Genomic DNA, 14,075 nt, shown 5'->3' on the forward strand with positions numbered 1-14,075 from the left:
TTCTTAAAACCAAATTGGCAGGAGGTGTTTTTGCTGTCTTTAGCAGAAAAGCTGTGGTGTTTTTGCCTTTTGTCTAGAGTTAGCTTATTAAGTTTAAACATATGTTCATAAACAATTTTTGGCCTGCACCAAACAACAGAACTTGAATAATTTGCCTCTATTATGACATGTATTCAGAGCAGCAAACACCTGAATCTTTGCTGAATGTTTGACCCAGAATAGTTAGAGCTATGTTACCTTGTATTTACAGGCACCATTTCCACCAAATTAGGCGAAGGACAGAGTTTGCCTCAAGATGGTGCTAGGGAACAGGTGTGCGATAGTCTTAAGAATCTTAATGTGGTTGACATTAATAATTACTAATTGTGTTGTCATTGGAGATGCTCTAAATGGGTGATATCAGGCAGCCTTGCGTGTGCTTCTTGCTGCCTGTGTGATGGGAAGGCTCCCAGTATTGTATGGGAATGCAGTTATGTGAAGATGCTCCCAGTAGGAAGTCAAGCAGTGTTCGAATACTTGTAGAGTTTTGGCCTTATTATTCTCTATGAAAACACTGGTTTTGCAATAAGGGGAATATCAAGTATTTAGTCTGCTCAAAAATCCCTCTCTGTGCAAGGGGCTAACAGTTGCTCTGGCTCAGGCTTAGCCTGTCAGTTGATATCGGGCCTGAGCTCTTGAATCCCTTTTGCTGCTGCAGCACTGCAAAAACGTGTAGACACGCTGGCATCCTGCAGCTCCCAGCTGAGCAGGGTGCTGCTGAGGGTGGCCAGCCCCATGCGTGGGCCACGGGTGCCTCTGTGGGACAGCCTGGGCCCCCTGTCTCTGCAGCAGCAAAGCCCAGAAATGCTTGTGGTGCGTGGGAGTGGGGCTGGGGCTGGAGAAGGAGGCACGGGATTGCTTTCCCGCAGGCGAGAGAAACCTGGCGTTGCAGCAGCCATGGGTAGGGTGAGCCTGGCAGGGTGCCTGCGGCAAAACAGACTGACATTGTCCTCTCAGACCTGCAGCACCTCAGCTGAGTCATGGTGTAGGTGGCCTGGCATTCTAGAGGAGGAAAGTGCAGTTGTTCCCACCCAGTCTTGGCATCCCTAATGCCAAACAAGTCAGCAGTAGCAGCCGCTCCCCAGGGCTGTTGGTTTTGCTACGAGAGCTGTGTCTGAGCCCCTGCAGTCAGCATCGGGGGGGGGGGCAGTAGGTGCTGGAAATAAAGTTACTTTGCACAGGAAACCCAACTTTTAAGGCGCTCACTCAGGACTGGTGGTAGCTAATATGTGAGAGGAGGACGTGTTGTTTCCAAGCTGGAAAACATTGCTGATCCCTTAGCAGTCATCCTGTGTCTTTACATTGAAAGGGGAATTTAAGAGAGAGCTTGCATTTCTACCTGCAGTCCTGAGTGAACACCTGTCCCAGAGGAGCTCAGGAAGACAGGATGGCTCATGGATGAGCTGTGGGGCTGCACACCGTGAAACCCTCCGTCCCCACAGACACTGGCCTAGGCAGTATCAGTGTGTGTGCTGAATCCTGTTGCAGCCTCTCAGGTTGTCTGGACAAGCCATGTCCCCTCCTACATAGAGTAGGACACTGGAGTGGCCAGGGACATACTGGGGGAAGAACACAATGCAAATTTAACTGGATGCTAAATTTGGGAAACCTGAGGAGAAATAAAGAAGAAAACACAGAGTTAGTGGAGACCCCCGTTTTCAGTCATGCTGTTAATTTTAGTGGACACTAACAGCCCTGGTGACCTTTGTCTCACAGAGGTGGAATGGCACAGGTGGTCTGCAACAGTATGGAAAGCCGTAAGTCCCAAGCTCCAGCTGATACCTTTAGCCATCACCTTTCCTTGGGATTCTACAAACAGCAGATCGGATTGCACTTTATGTGACTCCTCATGTCTCTATCTTGCAGGATGTACGTGATGTGATAGAAAAAAATCAAGAAAGATTTGTGATTTCTTTGACATAATTCATGCTGTCAGAGGGCCTTGCTTGTTAGTCACTACTCCATTATTGATGCAGCTCTGGCAGGTACAGCTTCTGCCAGAAAAAAAAAGCCCCATGTCACTCAGTTCTTTCCAGGCTTAAAATAATGCACGCAGATGCACTGTGTGCACTAGGGACTCCCACATGTGCAAGGGTTTACAGTGAGTAAGTGCATAGCTTAACACGAGACATAAATAATGAGGAGGATGCAGGGTGACAGTAATAATGTGAAGGTACTTTCCACAGACTGGGATGTGGAGCTTGTAGATCTAGAGAACTTCTAAAGTGGATTTTTCTGTTGACAGAGACAAAATAGTGGACCAGGGTATGCCTCAGCAGCTATGAAATCACATGGAGGTACTTTGTACCTTCCTTGTTCAGTGAGCACCTTGAATCAATAGCAGGAGCTGGAAGGACACTAAAATTGCAATTCCTTGGCTGGCTGGTGTCATTGCCCTTTCGCTACCTGTGCTGGGCTGCTTACAGGACTTGTGTGGCACAAGACTGAAGTGATTTCGCCTGAAGGCCAAGTGACTTGCAAGAGCGGGATAGGTATAGTAGAACTAAAAGGTTCAGTCTCTTGAACTCCTCAGATGCTGGAAATCCCCTCTGAGTTCAGGACTGACAGCTAAGAGTCTGTCTAACGGCTCCACCTGTGTTCACTCAAATAGCTTTTAGAGGGCTGCAGGTTGGACCATCCTTCTGAAACTTGTTTTTAGTCATGGACTAACAGGGCATGAATATGCTGAACTCTGGGGCAAACTGCGAGAGTGATTTTGTTTTTCCAGATTTCAACATGGGAACAAGCAAGGAGATGGTGATGAGGCCAAGGGGATGATATGCTGTTTAGTCCTGCTGTTTATTGTGATAAGAGTTTTAACAAATTGACCAAAGACTTTTACTGGAGGTGCTTCCAACAGGCTCCTATGCAATGCATAGATAGGCTCTTTAGAGGCAAAAGCAAATAAATAATGGGCTGGAAATGCAACTTTCATCCCTAATGAACTTCTGCTTTTGTTTGTTTTTTCATTAATGCAGGCTGGGGTTCAAGCCTCTGTTCCTGTTACAGAGCAGGAAAATGGATTTGAGAGTCATTTAGCAGAAAGGTTTGTTGTTCTTCTCTTTGCTTTCTATATATAGTACAAAGATACAGCTGAGATCAAAGAAAGGATACGAATTGCCATAGCACCTAGTTGTCTCAGCATTTTCCTCTTCAGCGGGTGGTTATCCATCCGTTCATTTCCCCTGCTGGGACTGGCTTTTCTATCAGTGTGCTGTATGGTGGCCCCACCATGCAGTGAGGGCAAAGTAGCCCCTCCAGGGCCTGGCAAATTTTTATGCCCCTCTTTGATCTGCTGTGAATAACAAAACAGTGGGAAAACACAGTGAGGATCATGGCCCCGATGAACCCGTGCCTGTGGCAGGAACTGATACCCATGTCCCCAAATATTGGGTGCTGGTCACAGAGAGATGCTGCCGACAGAGCGCTTAATGCAAACACAGGAGATCAGTGCCACTGCGGTGCCCAAGGTCTGCTGGTGAAAACGGTGGTGTGGTTCACCTGAAAAAGCAGAAACAACGAGTCACTGGGACAAAGAGTCTGTAGGAGCAAGGTGTAGCCCCTCTCTGCCCTACAAACCAGCGTAACAAGCTGTGCTGGCATTTGGCTTGGCCACTGCAGAGGGCTTTAGTGCATGGAGCTACTGACATGTGGAGCACTTGTCATGGTAGTGAGTGTGCAGGTGGCATCAAGGAACTTAGGGCAAAGCTAAAAAAAAATGTGTAAAGAGGTGGCACATGCATAGAACAGGAAGATTTGGCCTATTTTCAAAAGGCTGTGGACTGAAGAGTGAGCTACTTCTGTGACAGCACTTGGGGACATATCTAATGTCCCACCAAAGCAACAGTCAACATCAAAATATATGGATTTTGTCTGCAGTGACTGGGTGAGGCAATATGTCTATGTACGCTGCCTTCAAGGGCAGGCAGGTCAGCTGCATGACATCCACTGTCAGTGGCTGCATACAGATGAGCCTGGCCTGCCACGGCAGAGCACTGGCACCGTGGGGTGGCTGAGCAGACCTTCAGCTTCCTGGCACAGGAGTGAGTACAGCTGCCTGAAAGACCACAAAGCAGCACCAACACAGGGGGAAACAGGGCCACATCCCCCTGTTTTGGGAGTGAGACATGGATAAGTCAGAACATTGATGGTGTGATTGAACCTGTGATGTCCCAGAGGTATCACCTGGCAGGTGGGCTGGGTCAGCACACAGACTCTGTCTGAGGCTAGCAGTTAAAGCCTGCCTGCAGAGGTGGGAGAGCTGTTTGTGCTCCCCGTCCTACTTAGTCCCTATTGACAAAGCCCAGGGTGCTAAACAGAAGCAGAGCTGTGCCCTGTGGCACTGTGATGGGTGTCCACTCCATCTGCTGCAAGGTCCCCGCAGCTGCTGGACCACGCTTGCTGCCAGGGAATAACATCTGACATGTCCCTGTCTCCTCCCATCCCCCAAAGGCATCGTGACTCCATCACTGTGTGTTTTGGGGTTCATCTGATTCAGAGCGGAGCAGATGGGCAGTGCAGCGCCATGGTCCAGGTGAGGTGCCTGGCTCCTTCCCATGTGTATTTTGTATTTCTGTGACAGGGTGTGGACACTGGGTTAACTTATTTAATATGCACATTCAGATCTTGCATCTGCTATTTTTGCTGTGCCAAGGCTGTATACTCTGTCATCAAAGAGTGCCAACAGACACTTGGCTCCTTGTCAGTGCCCAAACACAGCTTAAAGTACATGTGTCCCATGTTGATAGGAGACAAGTTATCTCACAAGCAGCACAACCAATAAAGCTTTTTTCCCCCAGGGATTTATGACATCCTCACCACAGCAATCTCGGTCTCCTACCCATGTCCTGTGATGCTCCCATAATGGCCCAGCACTACAGGTGCTGTATTTCCAGCTCCCTATGTGTGTCCCCAATCCCTGCTATGGTACCACCAGCTCCTCCACATACCCTCTGGGCTCTGCCCGCCACAGTACCTCAGCTTTCTTCTCTGTCCCTGTGCCCTCCCTGAAATTCCCTAGCTCTCTTTCATGTTGCCTCCCTGCACTTGTTGGATTGCCATTTAGTCAAGAAATAGCACATGCTGAGGCAGGTTGTGTTTGGATAGCTGCTGGTGTCGGATTCAGCAGCTGGGTATGTGTCTCCTCTTGGTAGTCTTGAGGGGGAATGGAGAGGGTTGGTGTCATCTACATGGCCACCAACTCTCATAAACCTTGTAAGAACTTTGTAGGTCCAAGAGCTTTGTCCGTCTGCCAAATTTTGTTGACCATTGTCAAAAATGGTGAGTTGTGGATAGAGACTAGGAGACAGTATGACCATGTTAACGCATCTTTATGGGCATGTTTTTATGTTGGATGCTGCACCTCCCAGGTGGAATTGGACCTGCTGCTTGGTCTGCTCTGCACGTGACCACTGGTGAACCCATGAAATGGAAAGGAGCTGGAATTATCTAGCAGGAAGGCCTCTCATTGTGAAGTGTGCTGCCCGGAGAGGGCAGCTTTGAAGTCCTGATTGGCACTCGCTTATTGCTATAAATATATATAGAGAACATTTTTGTGTTCAGAACATTTCTGAATGCACAACAAAGGGGGAGGAAGCAAACAAATGGAGTGACCGCTGTGGGAAGAAGTTAAATGGAACACTATGTGGGGAACTCCATTCAAAGCATCACTAGATAACTTCCCTTCTCTTTAGGAATCATTATTCCTGCGTGGGAAACCCTGGGAGGAAACTAAGCTCTGTACTACACTATACTGATTTGAGGCAATGGCAAGTGCATGTGTAGTGGGCTTACGTGGTATATAATATGCATGAGCAGATGTCAGCGCTCTCCAAAATCATCCCTTCTGCATTCCCAATGAGTGCAGCATATCTATTGGCAGTCTCTGTGTGTATGTGGAACCATCTATCCAAAGAGGTTGTTCCACCTGGAGGACACTGTGGTATCAGGATGCTTAGAGCTTCCTCTCAGAGTCCTTAGGTTGCCCTTTTTTTTGAGAGGTGCAGCTACATGCAGTGGTCTTGCTTCATCCCTGCTGTCTTAGTGGATGCAGATTGTGGCAGGGCAGGGTGAGCGCTGGGGCATCACTCAAGGAGGGCAAGTGCTGACCCTGTTGCCAGCAGTGACAGATAGAGCTGAGGTTCAACGGGAGCCCTGCTGGTAGAGGCTGTCTTGCCCCCATCTCCCAGGGTTGGGGAGAATTCTCCTTCTCGCTTACCCTCTGTCCCACATGGAACTGGATGAGTGTTTGTTTCATTGCTGGAAGGTCACAGTGAAGTTTTACCAGAACTGAGGACAGGGAGCATGGGAAATTATTGTGTCCATATGCTGTTTGCTGGTGCAGCTCTTGAACACGATCCTGTGCTCTTGAGTAGCCCAGAGTGATGAAGGGCTTGGCTGAGGAGACAGTGATCCATGGGACTGGGCTGGTGGGTTGGTTCAATGAGACCCATTCCCTGGCACTGACAACTGCCTTTCCCCTGGGAAGGATACCACCCAGGCTGTCAGAGACCTATTAAGTTGCCAAGATGCCTTTCTCAGAGGTCTCACAACTCTTAGAAGATGAAGCTCAGTTCAGCCAAATTAGAAAGAATGGAGCCTTTCTTCCTCTGCTCATTAGCAGAGTTACCTGGACTAGCACCCCTCCAACTCCCTTTGAATCTATCTTTTAATTTTCTTCTTAAAGGGCTGAGTAATTTGGTTATTCACAAGCTGTGTAGTTTTGTTTGCCATGGCTCAGCTTAGCATCCAGAAGTTTTCACAAAGCACCTTAGTTGGTTTATTACAGGACATGGAATCTGTCCTTCCACTCTTCAAGAGATACAAAGTTAAGCTGGTGGCTATTTCAGGTAATCTGCTCTGATTTCTGCATAACCAGAGTTTGCTTGATTTGACTATATGCAAACTGCATGTAACTTGTAATCTCTGACTGCTTACATTCCTCTGCATGGATAGATACTAAACGAGTTGGGATTAAAACCTAAAACTTTGTTTTCCTGGCTAAACATCCATGCAAAAGTAAAATGAAAATTGCAAAATCTGACAAGGGGTGCGTATTGATAGATGGTGGAGGTGCTGTTTTCTTGCAATGAAGACACTGTACATAAGCTAAAGAAGCTACTTTAGATCTTCACCAGGAGTATTAACTGGCTTTTTGTCTGGGTTGGGCTGGACTTCACTCCATGGCTTGTGTCCACACCTCAGCAATACAAGTAGCCGCAGACAGTCCTTGTGCTGCAGCTGGCCACAGCAAAACAACTGGACTTGCTGGTATGAGCAAGAAACCTTTCACACAGTGTCTCCTTCATACATCAGACTTTAACTAGGCTCGACACCTGTTTCCTGCATCACAGCTCCACAGGCATCCTTTAAAGATCACTATGGGTTGTTTTGAAGTTTAAGTTTATCCAAGTGTTCAATGGCTTGAGATGAAAAAATAACATTATTTATGAACACTTACATCTACGAGCGTGGTGTCTTTGCCAAACGTGAACTAGAAAAATGTTCCTGTCCAGCTGTGCTTCTGCTAAGGATGTGGGAGACTTCCCAGCCTTTCTCCCAGAGGAGACTTCTTTTGATGGTTCTTCAACTTTTTCTGTTAGTACCCACACCATCCTTTCACTGATAGCTTTATGCTTGCCTAAAAGGACCACTCAGGACTTGTGATAATTACGCTCAAGGCTTCATTTTCTTTCCCATGCTACATGACGTAGCAAAGGAAGGGATCTCATTGAAACAAGGGGAGAAAGGTGAAAGAGGGCCTGCTTTCACCTCCAAGGAACTTGGCTAGTGATTTGCCCATGACACTCAGGAGCAGATAGATGTGCCTCCTGTCCAGTTACACTTAAAAATTCCTTCCTGACTCAAGTTCAGGTTTCAGCCCTTCATATATGTAACTTGCAATGGAGGAAGGAGGATGGGACCAAGAAGCTTATCTTCTTATTAATATAAATAAGCATGCTGCATGCAGTTTATATTCATGGGGAAGGGTCATAGTTGTATTCACATAGGTGCTCACAGGGCACTGACAGAATAAAAATTAAATTTAACCCAACACTTGTGAAAGACTCTCTTAAACTCCAGATGCATGTAAATAACAATAAAAATGAAATAACATGGCCAGCAGTGATCACTGGAAAACAAATATTTGGAGGACATCAAGGATCAGATTTTCTGGAGCACTATTGCTTTGCTGTGCACCATCTGTGTAATCTGGCCATAAGCCCACCTGAGTGGCCAGGAGAGGGTGTTTTGGGTATAGTCCACTGCCAGCTATTCTACTTGTACCCTTTGGAACTGGCATAGCAGATACAAAGGTGGGGCTGGGAAAAAGGGCTGAGTGTTTATCCCAGCCTGCTGCTTTTTGTCTCTGTCCAGTCCAGGGTGAGTCAGAGCAGCCCCTGCTCACTTTGTGCCCTCTGGCTGTAAGGGCCAGCTCAAAACAGCATCAGGAGGGAGTCAGTGTAAAGATTTGAAACTACCTTTGCATGCGACTTCTGACATGTCTTATGCTGCTAAAGCCACAAAAAATAGGGATCTGGATCCATCAAAAGGGAGACCTGTCTATGTTTGGTTTGGGAAATCAATGTAGGATAGTATCCTTACCCCAGATTGCCTGCCCTGTGGAGTCAATCCGCAACTGAAAACCAGGTGACGTCCTTTCCCTCGCATTTCCAGTAGCAAAAGGATGCAGATCAAGCTGTGCCCTCCATGGTAACTGTTCAGTGCTGTCATCTTAGTATGTGTTCGGTGGAGGTGCACCACCACCAAAACTGATGGAAGTAGAAGGAAAACTAGAAGGAAAAAGAACAGTTCTGCCTTGTTTTTCCACAGCTATTGTGGCTGCTGGCAGCGAGCAGGTGCAAAGCTTTCATCTGAACTGCACGTGGCTGTCTTCCCAAGTGACCCATGCTCCTATTGCTCCACTGTGCTCCGAGTGCCAGGTTTAACTCTGCTCACCTCCAGCTGCTCTTTATTGCTAATGGAAGGCTATTGCTTTCTAAAAGTAAAGAAACTAGTGTTTAAGACAGAAACGATGATCTGGCGCAGTGTCACTCTGCTTTTCTAAGGCATGTGTTTGCATTGAGCAGAAATGTGCATCCTTGCTCAGCTGGCAGACAAGCAATTGCTTTCCTGAAGGAGGAAGATAGGCATTGGTTTTTTTACAGTGGGTACAGAACCCAGGCTTAGAAATAATTTATTTTTTGGAATTGATCTCTGAGATGACTCTACTGACATACAAAAAACTGCACCCAATTGCTTCTGCTTACACAGAGGTGATGGTAATGTGTCTCTGCCTTGAATGTACGTCTCAAGACTCAGTCATGTCAAGAGAGCTGGGTGGAAAGCACAGGGGTGCTGCTTAGTACTGACCTAGTAACAGAAGTAATAGCAAAGTACACCTGAACAAGTATTTCAGATGGAGAATTAGTAAACAGAGACCAAGGAACTTTTGGGGGAATGGTGAAGGTAATGGAGTGAAACAGCTACTGCCTCAGCATTACCCAGTATGGTGGGGTTTTTTGAATTAGATTGAGAAAGTATGATTTCATTAGGGTTTTTTTCTCCCTGTAGACTATTTTAAGCAGATGTGTGTATTCCAAATTTTACTTATCTAATGGGGAAAAAATGTATATCCTTTTTGCTCATTTTAAAAAATTAGGTTTATGTGTACCTTAAAATATAGGCATGGTAGAAGACAAAAAGGCAGGAAAAAAGGGCCTGGAAGAGAGATAGCTGAGCAATTACAGTAAAGATTTTTCCTGTATTTGCAAGTCCCAATATGGACCAGGCAGGTGCTAATTGAAAAATGTGCCCTGTTTCAGTCCTTTGGTAACTGATAAGTTAATTTGGTGGTACTTGCTTACCTGCCAGTGGGCTGAGGGAACATCATCAGCCGTTTCACCATATGGAGGGCAGGGTTAACAAATCCAAGCTCTGCATTTTTCAGTGACTGTGATACTGACTATAATCTTGGAGTCTTCTTGTCCTGCTCTAAGAAAACCTGATACACAGTGTTTAGATTGCTCAATTCTGCAGCCTCATCCCATGTCCCTGGGTTTCTTACGTATATTGTAGGTGTTCAGGACGTACTGCTCTATAACTTTGCTGGGAGATAGTCTGTCACTCTGGAAGGGGTACAAGCTGGCTATTATTTTTCATTTCCTCTGGTCATTACAAGGTTAGCCATTGCAGAGTTCCTGGAAGCCATTTCAGCAGGGTTGTAATTGGATTTCATAAGCCTTGGCCTTTTGCCTTCTCTTCCAACTATCATTTTCCAGTACCTGAATCAATGCAGAAGGAAAAGTGATACTAACAGGGATGAGGGGTTGGCTGCAGCTGGCTAGGGGGTGGCTTCCATGCCATGTAAAGTGCCAGTGCCCCCGTAACGTGTTTTCCTTTGCAGTGAAAATGAGACATAAGGATTTGGATTTTGGAAAAAAATCTGAGGAAGAGATCTCACATAGCAGTTTGAAGCTGAGCCTCCCACAGGCTGTTGTTTTCAAACACAACTGCCCATTTTGAAATGAGGCTGATATTTTTTTCAGTGTTTTTCAGGTAAAATCAAACATTTCAATACTTTTTAACTGAAAGCTCATGTATGAAATTACAGTGAAATGGTTTTGTGTTTATAGATGAAAGAAAGTTTCTTAAACTTTGAGAAAGTAACTTTGGTCCCTCAAAAATGCAGCCTCTCCCAAGCCAACCCCTTGTCAGGGAGTGGTGGGAGCTTCACCTCCACCACCATCCATACAAACCTGGCCCAGCTCTGCTCTTGCCCCAGGTTCTTGCTGCTCATCACCTCCCTCTGGCCTGCTGGACGCACAAAGCACTCGGACATTTGCCCTGGGAACAGCTGAGCTGAGGAGGGAGTCACTAAATCTGCCTAGGTGAAAGGAGGCAATAATGAGCTCCCCTTATTCGTGCACCTAGGCTGGGATGTTTCTGAGCACGGTGCTCCCGAGCTGCCAACTGGGTCGTGGCTGTGGTGTGTGATGTGTGGTGTTCTTTCACCAGTGTGTTAAACTGACCCGTGTCTTTTCAGCAGTTTTGTGAGTCTGCTTTCTGGCATACAACATCAGTTTTGTCCTGTGCGTAACTCCTAGGAGCCCAGGGTTGTTGTACAACCAGTGGAGAGAAGTAAGCACCCAAGGCAGAGTTACTTTATCAGGACCCAAGTTATTTTATGTTCATTCCTGTCCTAAGGTTTCTAAAAGCTATAAGCTGTTGGTACTGTCTGAGGTCTTAAGGGACATAAATATGCTGTTCAGCCTCTGTTTGCAGTTCATTGGAAATATAGGATTATTTCCAAAGGCTTAAACAGTCTGAATGCCATTCTGGCAGAGCTGGTACTTACATGTTGCTGTACCAATTGCTGTAGTGAGACTGACTTTCTCATGGGCTATTCTCTTGTTTACTTTCCCGGCTGCAAGGCTGGTGAGAGAAGTTAATTAAACAGATTCCACTGGAGAACATTTGCTTGGAGACTGATTCCCTTGCTCCAAAGAAAGGTATAGTCAGAAACATGTAGATTAGTCCCCACATTTATGGTCCTTTAAAATCCTTTTCCTATATTCTCTCTAAAGTTCATGCATTTACTATGTAACATTTACATATGCTCTTTTTTACTGTCCTGGTCTTACTATTTAAAAAACCCCCTAATATTCATATACGTATGTGGGTGGCTGTCATGGGTGTCAGTCTCTTTTCCCAAGTAACAAGTGATAGGACGAGAGGAAATGGCGTCAAGTTGCCCCAGGGGAGGTTTAGATTGGATATTAGGAAAAATTTCTTCACCGAAAGGTTTATCAAACATTGGAACAGACTGCTCAGGGAAATGGTTGAGTTACCATTCCTGGAGGTATTTAAAAGATGTGTAGATGTGGCACTTAAGGACATGGTTTAGTGGTGGACTTGGCAGTTCTAGGTTTATGATTGGACTCAATGGTCTTAAGGATCTTTTCCAACCTAAATGATTCTATGATTCTATGTTTATGTATAATTGTAAGAACCACAGAGATCTTACAAGGTAAACAATTTGTAAGTCAACACTTCCAGCTATTGGGCTAACGTCATGATGACTGCTCCAGTAAAACACACTGCTGAATGTATTCATGGACACCTTGGGGATGTCAGGTACTGGGTGAATGCTGGAGGTGCTGAGTGCCCTCCGTTCCCAGCAGTGCCATCAGAAGCTGGGCATAGTGGTGAGTGGGTCAGTGTGCAGGCAGGAGGTGGAAGCAGAAGGCCAGGGCCTCCCCCGCTCTCTAAACATCTGGATGAAGTAGATGTTACCATTCATGTGCAAAAAAGCTCTAGGTGCTCTGGGGTTGTCCTAGCAGAGGAGCTGCCTGCTGGCTGGCGGTGTGGCAGTAAGAGCATGGCTGATAGGGGCACTAGGCTTGTCTCTCCTGATAATAAAAGGGAGGGAATTTTCCATGAGACATTCTGTGTCTGCAGCTAAGCTGAAATAGTTTATATCTTGCTAGGTGTGCTGCAAAAGACAACTATTTGAAAGGGTCTTTGGCAAACGCTTGGAGTGCTTTCCCAACACAGGACCTCCGAGAAGGAGAGTCCCTCTTGGTGTCTGTCTGGCTGACTTCCTGTTAAAGTGATTAACGCTGCTGGAATGTTAATGCATTTTCCATAATGTACTGCCACAGCCAGGGTCTTGGGCAGGCATCTTTTATTGTTATTCAGTCTAAACAAAAAAATTCCTGCTGATTATTAGTTAAGCTAAGGTCAGCCAGCATCTTCCCCATCGAATGGATGTAGACTTTTAAAGAACATGGCTCTCTTCCTGCTGATAACCTCTTCAGAGAGAAATTGGGAACTTCAAGCTGTTACTAAATATTTGGTTTTCCTCAACAGTAAAAGTAGCAACATTTCTCAAGCTTGGGTGAGCAAGCTGCCTCTAAAATACATTTCCGTACTAGGCTCTTAGTGACTCCAAATTCACATGTCCTTCCATTTAATTTTCAAAGGATGTTTGTGCATGAAACAGGCAGGTAAGTTGCAATGAATCAGGTAGTGAAAGAGTTGAAAAATTTAACTTAACATCATGGTGTTTTTTCACGAGTATAGTTCTTTAAATTGTTGTAACTCTTAAGTTATCTGAGATCTCCTAGAATTGGAAAGAACATTTTATCCTTGTTGCCCTGAATGGTGGTTTTACCAGCTAATTGCTTCAACACTGCTGTATATTCCTATGTAGATGGGACAGGGAGTGGAAGCTCTCAGTGGGCATTCTGCATCTGCAGGTGGCCTCCTCTGAGTTAGTCACTTAGGATCCTGCTACAGGCAGTAGAGAAAACTCTGAGGGAGCAATTCCTCTCATGTAACTTAATTCTTATACACTGAGTTGATGAATGGCCTGTGTTAGTGGAAACCTGCAGTATCTCCCTGGTGTACTGTTTAGGATTGGATAAACAGCAGCCTAGCAGTTCCTCAGGCTATAAGTGAACCGAGACAACCTGCTCAGATGCAGCTGGCTGCTTCTGTGTGGTTTTTCTAATCACTTCTGTCCCACTGTCCTTTGATGGGTCAGGTTGATGTGACTTGATCTCTCTCACAAAAGAGCTTTGTTGATTATCTTTTAGGGAAGAAATGGACCCGAGAAGATCAGGATTGCCTGCCCGCACATTGCTATGGTGAAAGGCCTATCAGTGGGAGGAGTCTGTGAATTAACAACAAAAATGCTTCAAAGCTTTTCCCCAAGGTTAACCAACCTTTGAATGAATGAGCGCTTGTCAGAAATGAGAATGTACATCCAAGACAAGCCTACTGCAGATGATGCTTTTTATTAATCTTTGTGGATATATATACTTTTCTTACTGTGTATAAAAGATTTACATGAAAGTCACATTTTTTTGTAAAATATGAAGAGCCTGTTAATCTTGGCAAATAAGAACACAATACATTTTACCTACTGTATTTGTACACATGATTATTTTTTTGTACACAAAATCTATTTTGTGTAAATAATTCCCCCCCCCCCCCCCCCCCCGCTTTCTTTGGTAAGAAACTCAGGGGTAAAA

This window comes from Athene noctua, chromosome 1 (genome assembly GCF_965140245.1).
Source record: "Athene noctua chromosome 1, bAthNoc1.hap1.1, whole genome shotgun sequence".
Taxonomy (NCBI): Eukaryota; Metazoa; Chordata; class Aves; order Strigiformes; family Strigidae; genus Athene; species Athene noctua.